We start from the raw sequence: 17,962 nt of genomic DNA on the forward strand, positions 1-17,962 counted from the left end.
ATCTATAATTTTTTATTGCTCCATGCTATATTATATTCTGTTTCGGACATTATTGGGCTTTACTATACACTTTTATATTATTTTTGGACTAACCTATTAACCGGAGGCCCAGCCCAGAATTGTTGTTTTTTGCCTATTTCAGAGTTTCGCGGAAAAAGAATATCAAACGGAGTCCAAATGGAATGAAACATTCGGGGACGTGATTTTCGGAACGAACGTGATCCAGAGGACTTGGACCCTACGTCAAGCCAGGAAGGCACGAGGTAGGGGGGCGCGCCCTCCACCCTCGTGGGCCCCACGTTGCTCCACCGACGTACTTCTTCCTCCTATATATACCTACGTACCCCCAAACTACTAGATACGGAGCCAAAAACCTAATTCCACCGCCGCAACCTTCTGTACCCCTGAGATCCCATCTTGGGGCCTTTTCCGGAGCTCCGCCGGAGGGGGCATCGATCACAGAGGGCTTCTACATCAACACCATAGCCTCTCCGATGATGTGTGACTAGTTTACCTCAGACCTTCGGGTCCATAGTTATTAGCTAGATGGCTTCTTCTCTCTTTTTGGATCTCAACACAATGTTCTCCCCCTCTATTGTGGAGTTCTATTCGATGTAATCTTCTTTTGCGGTGTGTTTGTTGAGACCGATGAATTGTGGGTTTATGATCAAGTTTATCTATGAACAATATTTGAATCTTCTCTGAATTCTTTTATGTATGATTGGTTATCTTTGCAAGTCTCTTTGAATTATCAGTTTGGTTTGGCCTACTAGATTGATCTTTCTTGCAATGGGAGAAGTGCTTAGCTTTGGGTTCAATCTTGTGGTGTCCTTTCCCAGTGACAGTAGGGGCAGTAAGGCACGTATTGTATTGTTGCCATCGAGGATAACAAGATGGGGTTTATATCATATTGCATGAGTTTATCCCTCTACATCATGTCATCTTACTTAAAGCGTTACTCTGTTCTTTTGAACTTAATACTCTAGATGCATGCTAGATAGCGGTCGATGTGTGGAGTAATAGTAGTAGATGCAGGCAGGAGTCGGTCTACTTGTCTCGGACGTGATGCCTATATACATGATCATGCCTAGATATTCTCGTAACTATGCGCAATTCTATCAATTGCTCAACAGTAATTTGTTCTAAGAATGGATAAATTGTATGTATCTATAACTAAAATAAGTCTAGATACATCCATTTCTAGGACAAGTATTTCCGGACGGATGGAGTATTAATTATACCAAGATAGCCGGATTGGCACCGCTTAGTTCATGTAAATGTAATGAAATCCATCATGTTTATATGAAGATCCGGCTTTTTTATACGAAATCCTTCATACTTATATGTAATCAGTCCGTGTTTGCATGAATTTCATCTGGTTGGTTAGAGTTGTGAAAATGTATGCCGCTGGCATTTGATGTCGTCCTCCGCGGAAGGAAACGGGAGGAAATTTGCCGGCTGCCGTTGGAGATGCTCTTATGCTGTAAATAATAGAGTGACATCCAATCCATTTGAGTTAATTGAGTGTATGAGTGTCCCTCTATAAAAAGTTAATTGCATGTACAGTGTATAGGTGACTTGCAGGGTGGCTACAGCTTCGTACAGAAAGTTAAAAAGAAACAAGTCCATCCTTAATCTTGTATTCTAAGTACTCTGTGGGTTCCACTGTCAGTACAGTAGCGAAAGAAGTATATATTAAATAAGTAATATATAATATAAAACTCTAAAGTTAAAGACATAATTCAAACTCATGTCATCGCGTTGCGAGCATCCGGCGCTAACCAGTCCAGCACATTTTTGTTGTAGACCATGCTGCTGATATATCTCCATGTCTACTCTTATACTCCATCCGTTCCTAAATATTTGTCTTTTTCAGATTTCAAATGGACTACCACATATGGATGTGTATGTAGACATATTTTAGAGTGTAGATTCACTCATTTTGCTCCATATGTAGTCACTTGTTGAAATCTCTAAAAAACAAATATTTACGAACGGAGGGAGTAGAAAACAGAGTTGGTGATGATGGTGTGCATGCCATCCCGCAATATAGGCCGTCGGATTTATATCTAATGGATAGGAAGAAAACTATGGCAATTTTGCAAAAAATATACCCACACCCCTCTCCACGTTCGCAAATACGGCCTTCTCTCGTTCACCTTTTCTATCACAAGATAAACTACTCATACAAATGCATCTTGATGTTCCGTGCAACGCACGGGCATCTAGCTAGTTTCTTTTAAAATAGTTACTGCGATAATTGGGTTGAAGTGATATATTTTATGTGTGCCCCGAATGATTTCGGACTCACTAGTAGTAACAAAGAAAAGGTTGCCTTGTTAATTAACAGAAAACAGGGTGAAAACTATCACATGAGGCCGGTAAAAACGAGGCACATTGGGTTCAGCGTCATCGTCACTACAGCTGTGCGCGCGCGAGAAGTCTACATATCGAGGGGGCTACTGAGCGAGGCATAGAGACACAATGTTCGAGAGAGAAACCAATTGACAGATTACGATCATATTGAGTTGTCACCCTTCTGCTGTCATTGTTGGGGTGGGGGGAGGGGGAGGAAGAGAAAGACGTATCGGGAGTTTGGGTGGTAGGCACAGAGGCACAACTAGCGAGTGTGTGTGTGTTTGAAAGAGGAGTAGATAGATTACTATCAAGATCGAGGTGCCGCCCTACTCCTTCAGTGTCGGGTAGTGTGTGTGTGTGTGTGTGTGTTTGAGAGAGAAGCCAGTCGATAGATTAGTATCAAGATCGAGGTGTCACCCTACTCCTTCGGTGTTGGGAAGTGTGTGTGTGTGATTGTGTCGGTGTGGGTGTGTGTGTCGGGGGGGGCGGGGGGGGGGGGGGCAGTGACACTTACATATCCCTACTCTTATAAAAAACAGAGTTGGTGATGATGGTGTTCCTGCCATCCTGCAATATAGGCCATCCGATTTATACCCGACGGATAGGAAGGAAACTGTGGCAATTTTTCAAAAAGATACCCACATCCCTCTCCGCATTTGCAAATAAGGCATTCCCTCGTTCATCCTTTTCTCCCACAAGATAAACTACTCATACAAATGCATCTTGATGTTCGGTGCAACGCATGGGCATCTTGCTAGTAGGGAGAAGGAGTTTGTGTGACACATATCTAGCTATATTAATGGATAGGTAGATAGCATTTGTGCGAGGCATACTTAAAGCATCCCGAAGATAAACAAAATTGTGTGCATGCAAGTGCCAGAAAAAATGAAGCGAGAAACAATGTGTGGGAGAGAGAGAGAGCGAAATCTCAAAACAAAAGGTGCTCTGTTGGAATCCCATTGTATGTATTCATATGGTTCCGGAACTTGAGTTAACCTTAGGCATATGTGTGAGAGATATTATTATACTTTGAGACATTAGTAGCTGTGGGTGGGCGGAATTAAAGGGGTGGGCGTGTTCGACAGAGAGAGCGTGTGTGTTTCTGTGTGAGAGACTTGTAGGACGGGGTAGAAAGACGGATTCTAACCTTGACGGAGGGAGAGAAATACACGAAGTGCGCGTGTGTAATTCCGATGACCACAGGGAAATGAGATATGTATGCGTGTGAGAGAGATTGCACAATTCATTCACGTATCACTATCTAGCGATCGTAGCGTGCATCGCTTGAACATAAATCAATATCTACTTCGTATCGTGGCCAAAGGTACAATATCGATTCAACGCTATAAAGATTGGACACTCACATATCACATTTTTTCTATTTAAATAAAACCTTTTCAGTTGTGCATGCCAAAGTTATAGTGATGTTTCTTCAAACAACCAATGTAGCTATCATGTACATGCACCATTGTTACTCTTGCATTCAAAATCATTATTCTTGGATGATTTAAGGTTCTATTATAAAGTAATATATGTAATATTCATATATGAATTCAACGGGTACGCAATTTATGAAATGGAGGCTATGTAATCATATGAGGTAACACTTTTAAGTAGCGGACTACAATATCCATTTCTTTTTGTGCGCCTCTACACTAACACGTCAATGCATTATGTTTAAAGTAAATAACCAATTGCACTAAATTATCTATTTACACGAGAAATACATAGGCTGAGCGTTTGATCCCTTTTTTGTGAACGCGCCACTATACCCGTACGATTGGCCGCGCCTGTGTCAACGTCCAAGTTATCGGCGCATCATCCTGAGTTATTGTCTTTTTTCTGGGGTGGACACACCAGTTATTAACTGCTGACGTGTGCCCCGTGTACACAGTCTCGCATGACCTTCCCGCTAGCACGGTCCAAAATTAGTTGAAACTGGATACGAACGATCCCACGGGCGGCAAAATCTCCCGCCTCCTTCTAAAATTTCCGCCACCTTAGTCTTTAGCATGCGAAATTCCCCTTTTGTCCTTGGTGCACGGAGACCAACAGTTACAATACCGCCCTCATCTACATAATCGGTCGGGGCTGCTTTGGTAACTTCCGGTTCCCCCACTACACGGCACCCCCATTTCCTCTCCCCCTCCCGCAAAAACGACTAACTCCACAGCACCAGAGCATCTCACATCACGCCGTCCGTACTTCATCGGCCTTTCTCCCCTCCCCTCTCGAAACCCTAGACTGCTCATCCACCTGCGTACCAGAGCCCATTCACTACCAGCGGCGTCCACCTCACCGGATCTGCTTCTGCGGCCGCATCTACCCCTCCCACCTCCCCTAGAAGCAAGTAGACTACTCATCCACCACTGTACCACAGCCCATTCAGTGCCGGCCTTGTCCACGGCGCCGGATCTGCTTCGCTGGTACTCTTGTCAACCGCAGCGCATCTGCAGCGGCTCATTCGTACTCCCCACCGGAGACGCTTCGTCCACACCCCCCCCCGAGCCGCCCCACCGATGCCCCCGTCGACGGCCTCTGATCCTCTTCGCCGACACCTTCCTCAACCCTACCGGAGCCGCTTCGCCGACAACATCGTCAACCCCACCGGAGTAGCTTCGCCTATACCATTTTCAACCCTACCGGGGCCGCTTTGCCAACTCACAAGTCCACGGCCTCAGATCCGCTTCCTCGCACCCTCATCCAACCTACCGGAGCAACTTCTGACGCCCCGTCCACGGCCGCAGATCCACATCGTCGACACCATCCTTAACCCAACCACCGGAGCAGCTTCACCTACGCCCTCGTCCACGGCCACAGATCCGCTTCGCCCACACCGTGGTCCACCCTACCGGAGCCGCTCCACAAACACCCTACTCGACGGTTCTAGATCTCCCTACCGGACCCCAACAGTCAGCGGCGCGTCATCACCCTTGACGTTTCTAACATGATTCCCACCGTCTGGCAAGATGCCAAGCACCCGCCACGGCCTAGGTACTTGTCACCTTTAAACCCGTCCAGCATCACCTGCCCGATGTACTTCGAATATACTAACAGGTCGCTGTTACCTGTTATGCAGTTTGCAAAAACTACAAGGACGATGTTTCTTCTGGATCTAACAGCTTGGCCAACCAAGATCCTGGACCGAGGCATTGCTATGATCTTGTAAGCGTGTCTCTCTCTCTCTTGTATTGTTTTGTGCCTGCCAGCGTGCTTTGCTAGGATTTTCGACCAGTAATCCCTTTGTGCAGACAATGATTTCTACTACTGGCTGCTAAATTAGGTATGTAGATGTCATACATGATACTACCTCGTACCTCTGTTCCTAAATATAAGTCTTTCTAGAGATTCCACTATAGGCTACATACGGAGGAAAATGAGTGAATCTACACTCGAAAATGCATCTATATATATCTGTATGTGGTCCATACTGGAATCTCTACATAGACATATATTTAGGAACAGAGGCAGTACATTACACAAAATCGTAGGTGGCATGTAGGAATTCCAGTACACTACATTAGGCTCCCTTAGAGTGCCTGCTAGTCCAGCACACAGAGTCATGGCTAGTTTATGCTACGCACACAATCATTAATTGGTGGTTTAAATATGCGCAAGGGATATGCAATGTATTATCATGTAGAGATGTCTAAAATTAGCCGTGCCAACTTGCAGATTGGGTTACACAATGAAAAAGTATAAGATGTATGTGGCAATTTCATGGAACATCGCAGAAAAAGGAGAGCCAGTGATGAGCCTATACAGTGTGCTATGGTACGTCACTCCTCCATTGCAATCATCGTGACATGTTATTTGTATGTCAGTTCTATTGGCCAAGTTTCTTAGGGACGGTTATTACGAGTTATCCTAAGAAAATAAGCACTTGTGAATATAAGCTCCATGTAATAAGCAACCAGTTCTTTTCATTGCGTTTTCAGCTTATCTTTGGTATGATAAGTGAAAAGTCTAGATTGCATTATATTTTTTTATTTTGCTGCCCATATGAAAATTAATTTGACTTGCAAACATCACAAATTGAACTCAGTGCAGTAATTAATATGATAGGAAAACAGACCATCACTATTTGCTCAAAATGCAAATACAAAGATACCATCTACTTGGCATAATCTACTTTGGTCAATGTTCTCCATAGAGATCCCATTGCCTAATTTAAATGAAAAACGCATGACCCACATTTAAATGAAGAACAATTATTTATTGAAATTCGATGGTCCAAGTGGTTGGTTATTATCATATAGCAGCGCTACCTGAAAGCATCATATAGCAGCAGCAGCTCATAGCAACTCATCATACAGCAGCAGCAGCAGCAACAACAGCAGTGTGCTATTCATCATATACCAGCAGCAGCTCATAGCAATTCATCATATAGCAGCAGCAGGAGCAGCTCATAGCAATTCATCATATAGCAGCAGCAGGAGCAGCTCATAGCAATTCATCATATAGTAGCAGCAGGAGCAGCTCATAGCAATTCATCATATAGCATCAGCAGGAGCAGCTCATAGCAATTCATCATACAGCAGCAGCAAGAGCAGCTTATAGCAACTCATCATATAGCAGCAGCAGCTCATAGCAATTCATCATATAGCAGCAGCAGCAGCTCATAGCAATTCATCATATAGCAGCAGCAGCTCATAGCAATTCATCATATAGCAGAAGCAGCTCATAGCAATTCATCATATAGCAGCAGCAGGAGCAGCTCATAGCAATGCATCATATAGCAGCAGCAGAAGTAGCTCATAGCAATTCATCGTATAGTGGATCAAAATGAAAATTTGGCAAAAAATCAGAGGAGATCCTCACCTTGTTGGATGAGCTCATCCTTCAACAGCACCTCAAGGCCACGGCCTGGGAGGTGGGGAGAGGGAATAAGGTGCCTTCTGCCGCAGTGTGGCATCAGCCATAGTTGTGCAGCGCCTGCCGGAGTAGTGCGTTGGACGAACCACAGTGGAGCAGCTGCTGGAGACCATGAGAATGAGGGGCGGCACCAGAGGGAGGAGCAGCCAGGGAGATTTGCCCCTACCCGCCGGCCATGTAGCCTAGCTGGACAGAGCATCGTCGGGGACCAGGCCAGATGGGACCAGTGGCGACGGCTTGCTGGAGGAACCCTAGTGCTGCAGGCAGGGGATCGAGGTAGAGGGAAAGGGGAGAGGAGATGCAAGCGGGCAAGGCAATGAACGCTTGCGTGATTGTTTTTACTTGAATAGGCAGACAACCGAGTCATTTCACTATTCCCCTTCCCTTCAATTTTTAGTGAGGTTCTACCTGAAACATCCCCCTCCAAAGCGAAATTAGTTAAGCCCAGCCCATAACTCAAAAATGACTTCTTTACATCTTTTATGGCTTATTTTGACAATAAGCCCTGAAAAGGCGGAATAGAACTGGCCCTTAACCTGCAATTCAATTATGCGTGCAATGATGAATCACTCCTGCCTGCTATAGCGTACATTTAGGCATCATCATACATGGCATAACCTAATACATGTGCATTCCATTGTAGAATCTGGAATATGCAATGTTTATGTTAGTTCATATGTTGCACATGATGTTTAAATGCCCCTTAAATCTGGTCAGTCAAGTGATGGTCTCTAAGCCTCCTTCTTTGCTTCTTTTCTTGATATGTAAGATTTGCTCACACATCTGTTCAATTGCTTGTTTGCATCAGCCAGCCATACTAGGACTGTTTGCTTTGATTACTTGATGTTCTTGACCTAACACTCTAACAGAGCTTGTCAACGATTTAAACACTAAGGGTTGCTGTAGTGGGGCCTTTTCTAACTGATAGGTGACATAAAGGTTTGGTTGTACACTAAAGTAGGCTCTCCAAGAGTACCTGGAGATCCAGTTCGAAGGTATGCCTAGTTTTTACATAGTGCAGACATAATAAATGCTCATTTCATTGTGTGCAAGTGCAAGAGATGCGGCATGTTTCATTATGTGGTGTTGTTTTGTTATAATCTCATCCTTTTATGTTCACAGACTGGAAAGTAAGGGGGTGCAATGAAGATAAGATTGAAGATTTCCAAGTACAAGATGTTAGGAAGGAGCCTTGCAAGAGAAGTAGGAGCTGCGCTGAGCCTCTTCAACCTGTTAAGGTAAGTCACTGCATCCAACTCAACAGTTCAATTCCTTGTTTGTTTCAGGCATAGTTAATTTGCTCTTTTCAATTGCTTTATTTGTCCTCAGTTAATGAGATGCCCAAAGAATGATGCCTGATGTTGGGTACTTGTATAACTATTAGTTGACATAATTAAAGGCCTTATCATTTAATTACTCTGCCGAAGTGTGCCTGAACCTTTGAAGTCTATTAACCAACTATTATTGAATGAGGCTCACAATCTAGTTTATACTAGGCTAATGATTGCATAGTTTTGCTTGCTGTAGTATGTTTGTATGAAATCCTCTGCTGTTCATTATGCTCCCTAAGACTTTAATTGAGCTACAGAATGGCCAACTGCTTGCTTACTTCTACGCAACGTGCTATCTAAATTTGTAACTTGTCTGTGTTTTGGATTGAGCCCCAACATCATGCTCCTCTGGTGAGCTAAGAGAGATTTTCATATGCAGGCTGCACAGACTACCTTTTTTATAATTTTTAAAATATCACCTGCTTATGCTTCATGACGTGTAACATTATTGTTAGTCCTGTTTTGCCATGTACAAAATAGCCTATCTTGCTCGCTTCACTGTTGTAACTATATTTTTGCCCTAGTCATGTGTACTTACAGACACATTTCAGGATGAAGTGACATCAACACAAAGATCTGCGAGCAGTGCGGCATGGCCGTTACCGAATGATTATGGATTGGAATTGGAATGTGCTGATGTTCTCGAGCATCAACTAGAGGTGGCAAGACAACGTGTACATGATTCTAAACGTACAATCAACAAGTTGAGACTGGACATGCAGGTATTAGATGCAGGAGTCAAAAAATGAAATAAGACACTGAGGTAACAACGAAGGAATTGGAGATTTTGCAGACTGAAATTTGTGCTATCTAAATCCGGCCAATCCTATTTTCTGAAGAGATTATAGTTCAAATGGTAAGTTATGTTGATGCGCGTCCATGATGTATGAGCTGTATTTGCCCAGTGTATGTAATTTGCTGTTTGTGTATGCTTTATTATCACCGGTGCCGAACCATAATGCCCAGTGGGTATAATCGGCTGTAATTTCTTTATTGTATAGTGTAGGATTATTCTACGTTTCTATGCCTTAGTCTCTTTATTGTATAGCGTATGTTTTTTAGAGGTGATAGTATAGAGTAGGATAATTCTTTGAATATGCTATATCGTTCAAACGGGGGCCAACTCGCCCAAACGTTGTAGTGACCATGACCCTCCATAGGTCGTACGTTCCATGGGCCATCTACGGGACGGACGATCCCTGGCCTTCTGTGGTCGTCGGATTCGTGGGCCTTCTATGGGCTGTCGGATCCGTGGGCCTTCTATCGGCTGTCGGATCCATGGGCCAGCGGATCCATGGGCCGTCGGATCAATGGGCCGTCGGGTCAATGGGCCTTCTACGGGCCGTCTCATCTATGGGCCTTGTACGGGCCGTATAAGGGGCCGTAAACGGGCTAGAGTGGAAATCGTATGTTTTATGGGCTGACCATAACGGGTCGTTAATCGTCCGTATTTGATGATGCTATGAAAATGGCCCAACAGATTAACGGGCCACAAATGGGTCGACTGTATCCACGGGCTGAATTTGGCCCACAAGCAGAAAAGGCCTGTAACGGGCCGTAAGTAAACGAATGCTGGAAATGAGCCCAAGAATAAATGGGCCTTGAAAAGGCCGAAAGATAACATGGGCTGGAAACGGCCCAACGGTATAATGGGCCGTTAATGGGTATAAAGTGATACATTGTTCATTATGGGCCAGTTTTACCATGGGCCGTTAATGGGCCGAGGGTTACTAAGGGCCTCATATGGGCCGAAAGACGTCATGGGCCATGCATGGGTCGGAAGTTAAAACGGGCTGGAATTATATTAGACGGCCTAGATGACGCTACTGGGCCTAATTCGGATAGGCCGTAAACGGGCCCTGGGTTAGCGGGCTGTAAATGGGCTATATGCGAACAGGCCGTTAACAGGCTTGCCGTGGGCCGGCCCGCCACCTTTTGACCAAGTCAAACGGGTCGGCCTTTTCACATGAATGGGCCTCTATTGGGCCGTGCCACGTGTCAACATATCATAGGCGCTTTGGGTCCAATGAGTGGATGACATCTGTCCCAACGACGAGCCGACACGTGTTCCCTCCAGCCAATGATGATTTTACACATGGAAAATCCCCATTGGTCGAGGCTGTTAACGGGTTATCGGATCCAAAACCGGACCCGATAGCTTAACGGCGTTCCCTTACGGTGGATGCCACGTGTCGGTCACCCTTGACGAAAGCACTTCTGTGACGCGCGATTTATCGTCATGGAAGTGGACACTTCCGTGATGATAATTTTGGTAATGTCATGAAACACTTCTGCGACAGCACAGGTATGACTATCTTGATTCTGTCATAAATTTGTCATGGATGTACATGCATGACAGAAAACGTGACCTACTGTGGCAAACACGTATCATCACGGAAGTGTATTTTTTTGTAGTGTCCCGAACAAAATGAATGTCAAGCTCGATGTGTTTGGTGCGACAGTGCTGAACCGGGTTAGCGGATAAGTAGACCGCACTGACGTTGTCGCAATATACGATAGTAGCACTCGAGATTGGCCTGTGAGGCTCCTGTAATAATTGACGAACCCAGCAAGACTCTGCAACGACCGCATCAACTGCTCTATATTCAGCCTCTGCGCTAGAACGAGAGACCGTTGTCTGTCAACGTGAGGACCATGAGATGAGATTATTGCCAAGATACATGCAAAACCCGGAAGTCGAGCGACGTGTGTCCGGACATCCAGCCCAATCAGATAGGCAAGGACGCCAAGGTGCTCTGTAGCCGTCGTAGGATAGGACTCTTAACAGTCAGGTTGCAAGGAGACTTGTTTAGATGCAGCCAACGTTGTGTGAGTTGCCAGAACTCCGTAATCACATATACCCAGTGCAGTCCAATCATCCATCTTTGATCGTAACTGCGTCTGCAACTGAGATATTCTTGCACTGCGAAAGCTTGAAAATGCCGGGGGGCAGAGAATCATACAGCCTCGTCATCGAGCCCGTGGTCATCCAGAAGCTCATACACATGCCATTGCCAACCATGACATAAGTAGAGGTCGAGAAGAGTGCCAAATCATCTTTGCACAGAGGATGGGAGAACCAACCCAAGGTTTGTCATTATCAATCTGGTCAAGTCACTACCGGCGGAGTCGTAGGGCACGTCCAAATCGTGAGATCCAACACACGTAACCCTCCAAGATTTTAGGACGACACAGTTCTACATGATTTAACTTACGCTCTGAACCCCGCAGCTTCGTGGCTCAAGTGTTGGCTGAGTCCCCGCTAGTGCTGCTGTTTCGTCGGGAACTCACTGGCTCGGAGACGGCAAGTTTGGGAAACTTGTTGTCTCTCCTGGAAGGCGTCGTGCTAACCCAAGGCCCGGACATAGTGTCGTGGCGCCTCAACGCCTCCGGCAAGTTTTCCGTAAACTCACTTTACCGAGCTCTCGCTAGGGGCACCCACCAGCAAGTAGCGTCAGGGCTTTGGAGGGCACGGCTTCCCCTCAAAATCAAGGTTTTCTTTTGGCAACTGTGTTGTGACAAGTTGCCCACTTCTGTGAACATCGCCAAACGCAACGGGCCGTCCAACGGGGCATGCACGGTGTGCGGGGAGCCCAAAACAGCTAACCCCGTGTTCTTCCAATGCCACTTGGCCCGGTTTGCGTGGAGTGCGGTCCGGGAGGCCGCTGGCCGGAATTGGGATCCTAGGTCATGTTCTGAGTTATGCGCTCTCCTGTCGTTGGTCTCTGGTTCCGCTAGACGTGTCATGTGGTGCTGTGTGGGGGCATTACTTTGGGCACTTTGGCGCATTAGGAACAAACTTACGATCGAGGGCGTCTTTCCCTCACATCCTGCTGATGTTATCTTGAAATGTGCTATCTTTTTGCAGCAATGGGCATCGCTGGGAAGGCGTCAAGACGCTGATCTTCTGCAGCTCGCTCTGGCCCGTCTCCGTCAGGTCTACACTTTGGTTAGAGCTCCTGCGCCGCAACCGTAGAGTTTGGTGGCACCTTTTGGTATCGTTACTACGAGCCTGCGTGCTCTGTTCTAGCCGTCCGCGGCATGTAATCCTGATCTTGCTGCCCTCGCCCCGCTTGACCATTTAGAGGGTTCTAGACGTGTTGTAAGACTTTATTCGTGTGCACGCTGCCTGTTGTGGGCTTTATTAAGTTAAAGCCAGACACGCCGAGCGTCTTCGTTCAAAAAAAATTAACTTACGCTATACTCCCTCCATTCCAAAATGGTTTTAGTTCAAATTAGTGTTGTTTACCCGGGTGATCTCTCAATGTGAGGGCACCGGATGAAGACCTTTGTCCAGTGCGGACTCGGCAGCGGCGACGCTCTGCGCCGTTCTCGTAGCATAGAGGTGTTTAGTTCTCTCAGTGCTCATTACTGGTAGCGTAGTCACGTGCGTTCTACGTGCGCTCGATATCTCAAGATCATCTTTGTAAGAGGGTTACCTCACTGTGTTATATCATTCGGGCATGTACATCTTTGGATGTTGATTTATTCATAAAGTGGGGCGAAAGCCTATTTCGAAAGAAAGTGTTTACCTTATTTACACATTCCAGACATGTCAGGACATAAATTCTAGCGTTGTTTACCCTTATTTACATGTTTCAAAACCTGTAGAAATATGTGCAACCCATTGTAACTTGTTAAGAACACAAAAGCCCATTACCGTGCCGTGTGAGCACAAACCGTACGTAACCAGCTTATGGATTTCTCTTGGCACATACGACAGGATCTCAATCTCCCTCTTTTTTTTTCCTTAATTGAAATTGTGTGTACTTAGCAAAAATTAGAATCGCACACACAAAAAAATCAAATGAAGCTGAATTAAAATAAGTTAAAAATTAGGAAATATGTTTCACAATATCTTAGGTTTTCCGTTATTTGAGTTAAAAAGCGGTCATATTTTCACCGACAGACTCACACACATCGCAGAACGTGAACCTGTCGCATCCTTTTTGGCCTTATGAGCGGACGTTCGCTTGATGATGCAATAAATATTACTCCCTCGTAATATAAGAAAAAAATATATTATGGAACCAAGAGAGTAGTTATGAGTGCAGTCCTCATAAACCAAAGTGGAGAGAGAAGTCAACATACAGTGTTCTACAAATGGAAAAACAAAACTTTAATATATACTTTTTTGTTCACATAAAACCATAATAATGCAACCAGATGATCAGATGTTTAAGTGCTGAAATTTTAGCTAAGCAACTAAAGAATCTTTGTGGAATTGAACCACCTTCCATCTGGGATTTGAGCATATGCCCCGGATCCACAGAGAATCTCTCCTGACAGAAAGATCCATGACGAAAAGGGAAGATAATACTTGTTGCTTATTACTCCCACCATTCCAAAATACAATGTATGGTTTACTATTGAACAAGATTATAGATTAAATATCATCATCTTAATTTTAATAAATAAAAATACTTTTCATGACGATCTAATGATGCAAATATGAAGATTTTCATGCAAAAGAAGAAACCTTATATTTTGGGTTTACTAACATAATTTGGGTCAGATTTTGACCATGATTTTAACTAATAAGATACTGCCTCAATCCAATATAACTGTCGTGCTTTATAAAAAGCTTAAAATAAATCAACTTCACTTATTTTGGGACCGATAGAGTATAAGTTATATAGCAAAAATAAATTGACACTACATCAATTCAAATATAATTTGGTGAAAGGCATTAAGACAAACATATGGTCAAATTTTTGACCCAAAATAAGATAAGGACTAATAAACCCAGAATGAGGTAGTGTTGTGGAGCGGTAAATTTCATATTTTGGGTCAGATTTTGACCATGAATTTAACTGATAAAATACTCCCTCCATCCAATATAAGTGCCACTGCTTTATAATAAATAAAGAATTTAATAAATCAACTACACTTATTTTGGGACTGAGGGAGTATAGGTTATACATAGCAAACATAAATTGAAACCACATTCAAATACAAATTCAACAATATAATTTGATGACATGCATTAAGACCAACATATGATCAAATTTTGACCCAAAATACGACAAGGAGTAATAAACCCAGAATGAGGTAGTATTGTGTAGCACCCAGCGTATATAAATTTCATATTTTCAGTCGGATTTTGACGATGAACTTAACTTATAAAATACTCCATCCAATAAGTGTCGTTGCTTTACAAATTATAAAAACTTGAAATAAATCGACTACACTTGGACTGAGAGAGTATAGGTTATACAAAGCAAACATAAAATGAAGCTACATTCAAATACAAATTCAACAATATAATTTTGTGACATGCATTAAGACAAACATATGGTCAAATTTTGACCCAAAATACTACAAAGACTAATAAACATTAGCAGTTGCTGCGGCAACTACCATTGCAGATCAGTTCAAGATCTAGTCCAGATATAACTGGTAAATGGCTGAAAATTATCTGCGCGTACCAATCAACAACTATGTAGTACAATAAACTAACTGCACAAGATCCTCAAAATTATGTGTGCCCAACTGGACAAAAACACAACTAAAACTCATTGCTGACAGATATATTAAAACTGAAAAAATAAGTTCAGAAGATTGAAAATAGACTTGCTCAATATGAAATTATGTGTGGGATATATGGAATGTAATATTTGAACTAAAACTAACCACTGACTAAATGCAGAAGAATCAAATAGCACATAATTTACTGGAGTACATCTTAACCAGTTTCTCGAAGTCTGCTGAGCCTATGATGACCAGAATTGAGGTCCACGTTTAGATTCTTCTGCTGCAGGGTGCTTCTTCATAAATATGATGTCCACATCCAGGGAAGATAGCTGTAGATTTAATTTCTGGACTATACAATCCCATCATAAAGCTATTCAGGAGAGCAGACAAACATATGAACATTGTACATTGTACATCTCAAATTGAAAGAGAGACCACGATCAAATTGTGATCATTGTACATCTCAAGAGAGCAGACAAACATATGAACACAAATTTAGAAAAAATAACAACCCTTGATATATATACCATATTCTGGGGAAAAATATCAAAATATAATGAATCTGAAAACAAAACGATTTGGCCTTCTGTTTAGACTGCCGATTGTTATTTAAGTTCAAATTTGAGCTGTGATATGATAGCAGATTCAACAGCGAATCAGACAAATGATTTCACTACAACTACGAGACTGAGAGTAACTTAAACGGGTTCAAGTGATCACGAATTCCTCCGTGTAAACAAGCTCAGAACAGAATTACAATTTACGAGAGCAGTACTTTGTCTCAAGTTTATGTATGCTTCAGCTGTAGATTATCGATTGTACCTTTGGTTTGTAGCTCCTTGATCGATTCGCGACGGTAGAACGTTGTGCCAGGAAGATTGGATCGGACGAGAGGTGCAGACAAAGGAGCACACCAGGACACGGTGGGGGGAGACCCCGGGGCTGAAACAGAATAACCCCCGTGCGATCTCCCCCCGGACACAAGAACCATCTTTATTACGGTGGTGGCCTGCCATGCGAGCGCACCCAACATGGCAAAGGCCTCTAGGTGTCACATCTCTCTCTTTTTTCACTCCTTTTTCCCTCTTGGCACGATCACCTCGCTTGTTACATGCTCTTACCTCCGATCTCTTAGATCTAATAATTATCGAGATATCATCGGATAATTATCAATACAAGAGCCGCCGTCGCGCGAGGCGGAGAAGACGGGATCCCCACGTGCATGCCGGAGAAGACGCCTTCCTCGCCGCAGGGTCAACCCGAGACCACCGGGAACCCCCAGATCCGCCGCGGGCCATCAGATCTACGAGTCATACCGGCACGGAAAGTCAGGCAAGACGGATCTACGGCTCAATCACGCGGTGGAGACGATCTCAGCGGGGGAAAATACTCACAGGTAACAGATCTGACTCGCCGGACGGGCAGACCGGAAGATGCAGCCGCCTCGCAACTCGCTCCAAGATCGCCGCAAGCCCAGCCCGTCGATCGACGAGGAACCTGCGAACCAGAGAGCACACGGGGGTTTCGCGGGAAAAATCATGGTAGCCAGACTCACGGGCTCACCTTGCCGAGATGGAGGTAGTTGTGGTTGGGAGGAGGAGGCGGGTTCTTCTCTATATCAAGGATCTGATCTAGTGTATAGGGGGAGGGAAAAAGGTTGCGTGTCGCAGAGGAGAACGCGGCGGCTTTGTTGGTGGTCTGCTCAGAGTCGGAGGATATGCCGAGGACAGGTATTTATGGTCTGGTAGGCCGAAGCGGACGGCCCAGATGAAGTAGTTGGGGTTGGACGGCCGAGATGAAACACGTGTGGAACGAGATCATTGGCTGTGGCAGCTGTACATCAGTTTTTTTAGGGCTGATGAGCATAGATCGGACAGAGGCGGTTGAGGCCGCGTTCGGTAGACCTCCGGACGCGGTCCAACTCTGCCGAACCGCAATTAATAAATTTATATTATTTCTTTGGACACCGATAACTGCCACACGTGTGGGCGTTAAGAAATATGCCCACATGTTCTGTGTGGTACCTAAGAGGACGAGCCTATACGTCTGTGTGTGGGCAAAACAATTAGCGCCCACACGCTTTTTTTTTTTCCTCCCGGTCCCTCTTACACGCGTGCGTGACGTCAGGCCTCGTACCTCGTGGTCCCGCACGTCTCACGTGACACTTTACCGCGCGCCCCGCAGTTGCCATGGGCCGGACCCTCGTCCATGTTCGTTTAAGTGCAATTGCCATGTCACTGAACCACGGTTGCCATGTCGGACAACTACAGTTGCCATGTTTGCTCAACTGCAGTTGCCATCTCAGGTCACAGTTCCAGATTGCCATTTTTTGGACAACTACAGTTGTTGCCATGTGTGGTCTGGTCTACTGCAGTTGCCATGATTTCAAAACTTTAGGAGTTGCCACCTACTAACACTAGGCAGTTGCCATGTAGCGCTAAAAAAAGGCATGGCAAAAAACATGTTTGGGTAAAAGAGAGAGTTACCATGTGCTCACAAGCACGCTAGGGCAGTTGCCATCTGCTTACGTGCACGCTAGGGCAGTTTGCCATGTACCATGCAAAACATATGGCAACTGACATGTTCGGGTAAAAAGAAGAGAGAGTTGTCATCTGCTTGCAATCACACTAGGGCAGTTGCCATGTACACTGCAAAACGCATGGCAACTGGCAGCTTGGGTGTGGGAGAGGAGGCGGGCGTGTGGGCGAGATGGCAAACGCCCACACACCAGCCCTTGTGCGTGACTGAAAATTGGTGTGTGGGCGAACTGCTAAACGCCCACACACCGGCCCCTCCGTATGGTAAAACAGATGTTTGGGCGACCTCTCTCACACACCACACACGCGAGTTGTCCTACGTGGCATACAAAATCAGCTAATTCGTGCCAAGATTCGTGCAGAATTTACTGGACGGTGATGAAGGCG

General features: G+C 44.7%; 1 long non-coding RNA gene across 1 annotated transcript; it reads right to left on the minus strand.

Moving 5' to 3' along the window:
• Positions 1–14,665: 14,665 nt before the first annotated feature.
• On the minus strand, positions 14,666–16,751 carry LOC141021569 (uncharacterized). Its single transcript, XR_012182895.1, has 2 exons — positions 16,433–16,751; positions 14,666–16,341 (listed from the first exon to the last, which is right to left on the minus strand). It is a non-coding gene; the product is annotated as an uncharacterized lncRNA (long non-coding RNA).
• Between the last annotated feature and the right edge of the window lie 1,211 nt (positions 16,752–17,962).

The sequence above is a fragment of the Aegilops tauschii genome, chromosome 1 (genome assembly GCF_002575655.3).
Source record: "Aegilops tauschii subsp. strangulata cultivar AL8/78 chromosome 1, Aet v6.0, whole genome shotgun sequence".
Lineage (NCBI taxonomy): Eukaryota > Viridiplantae > Streptophyta > Magnoliopsida > Poales > Poaceae > Aegilops > Aegilops tauschii.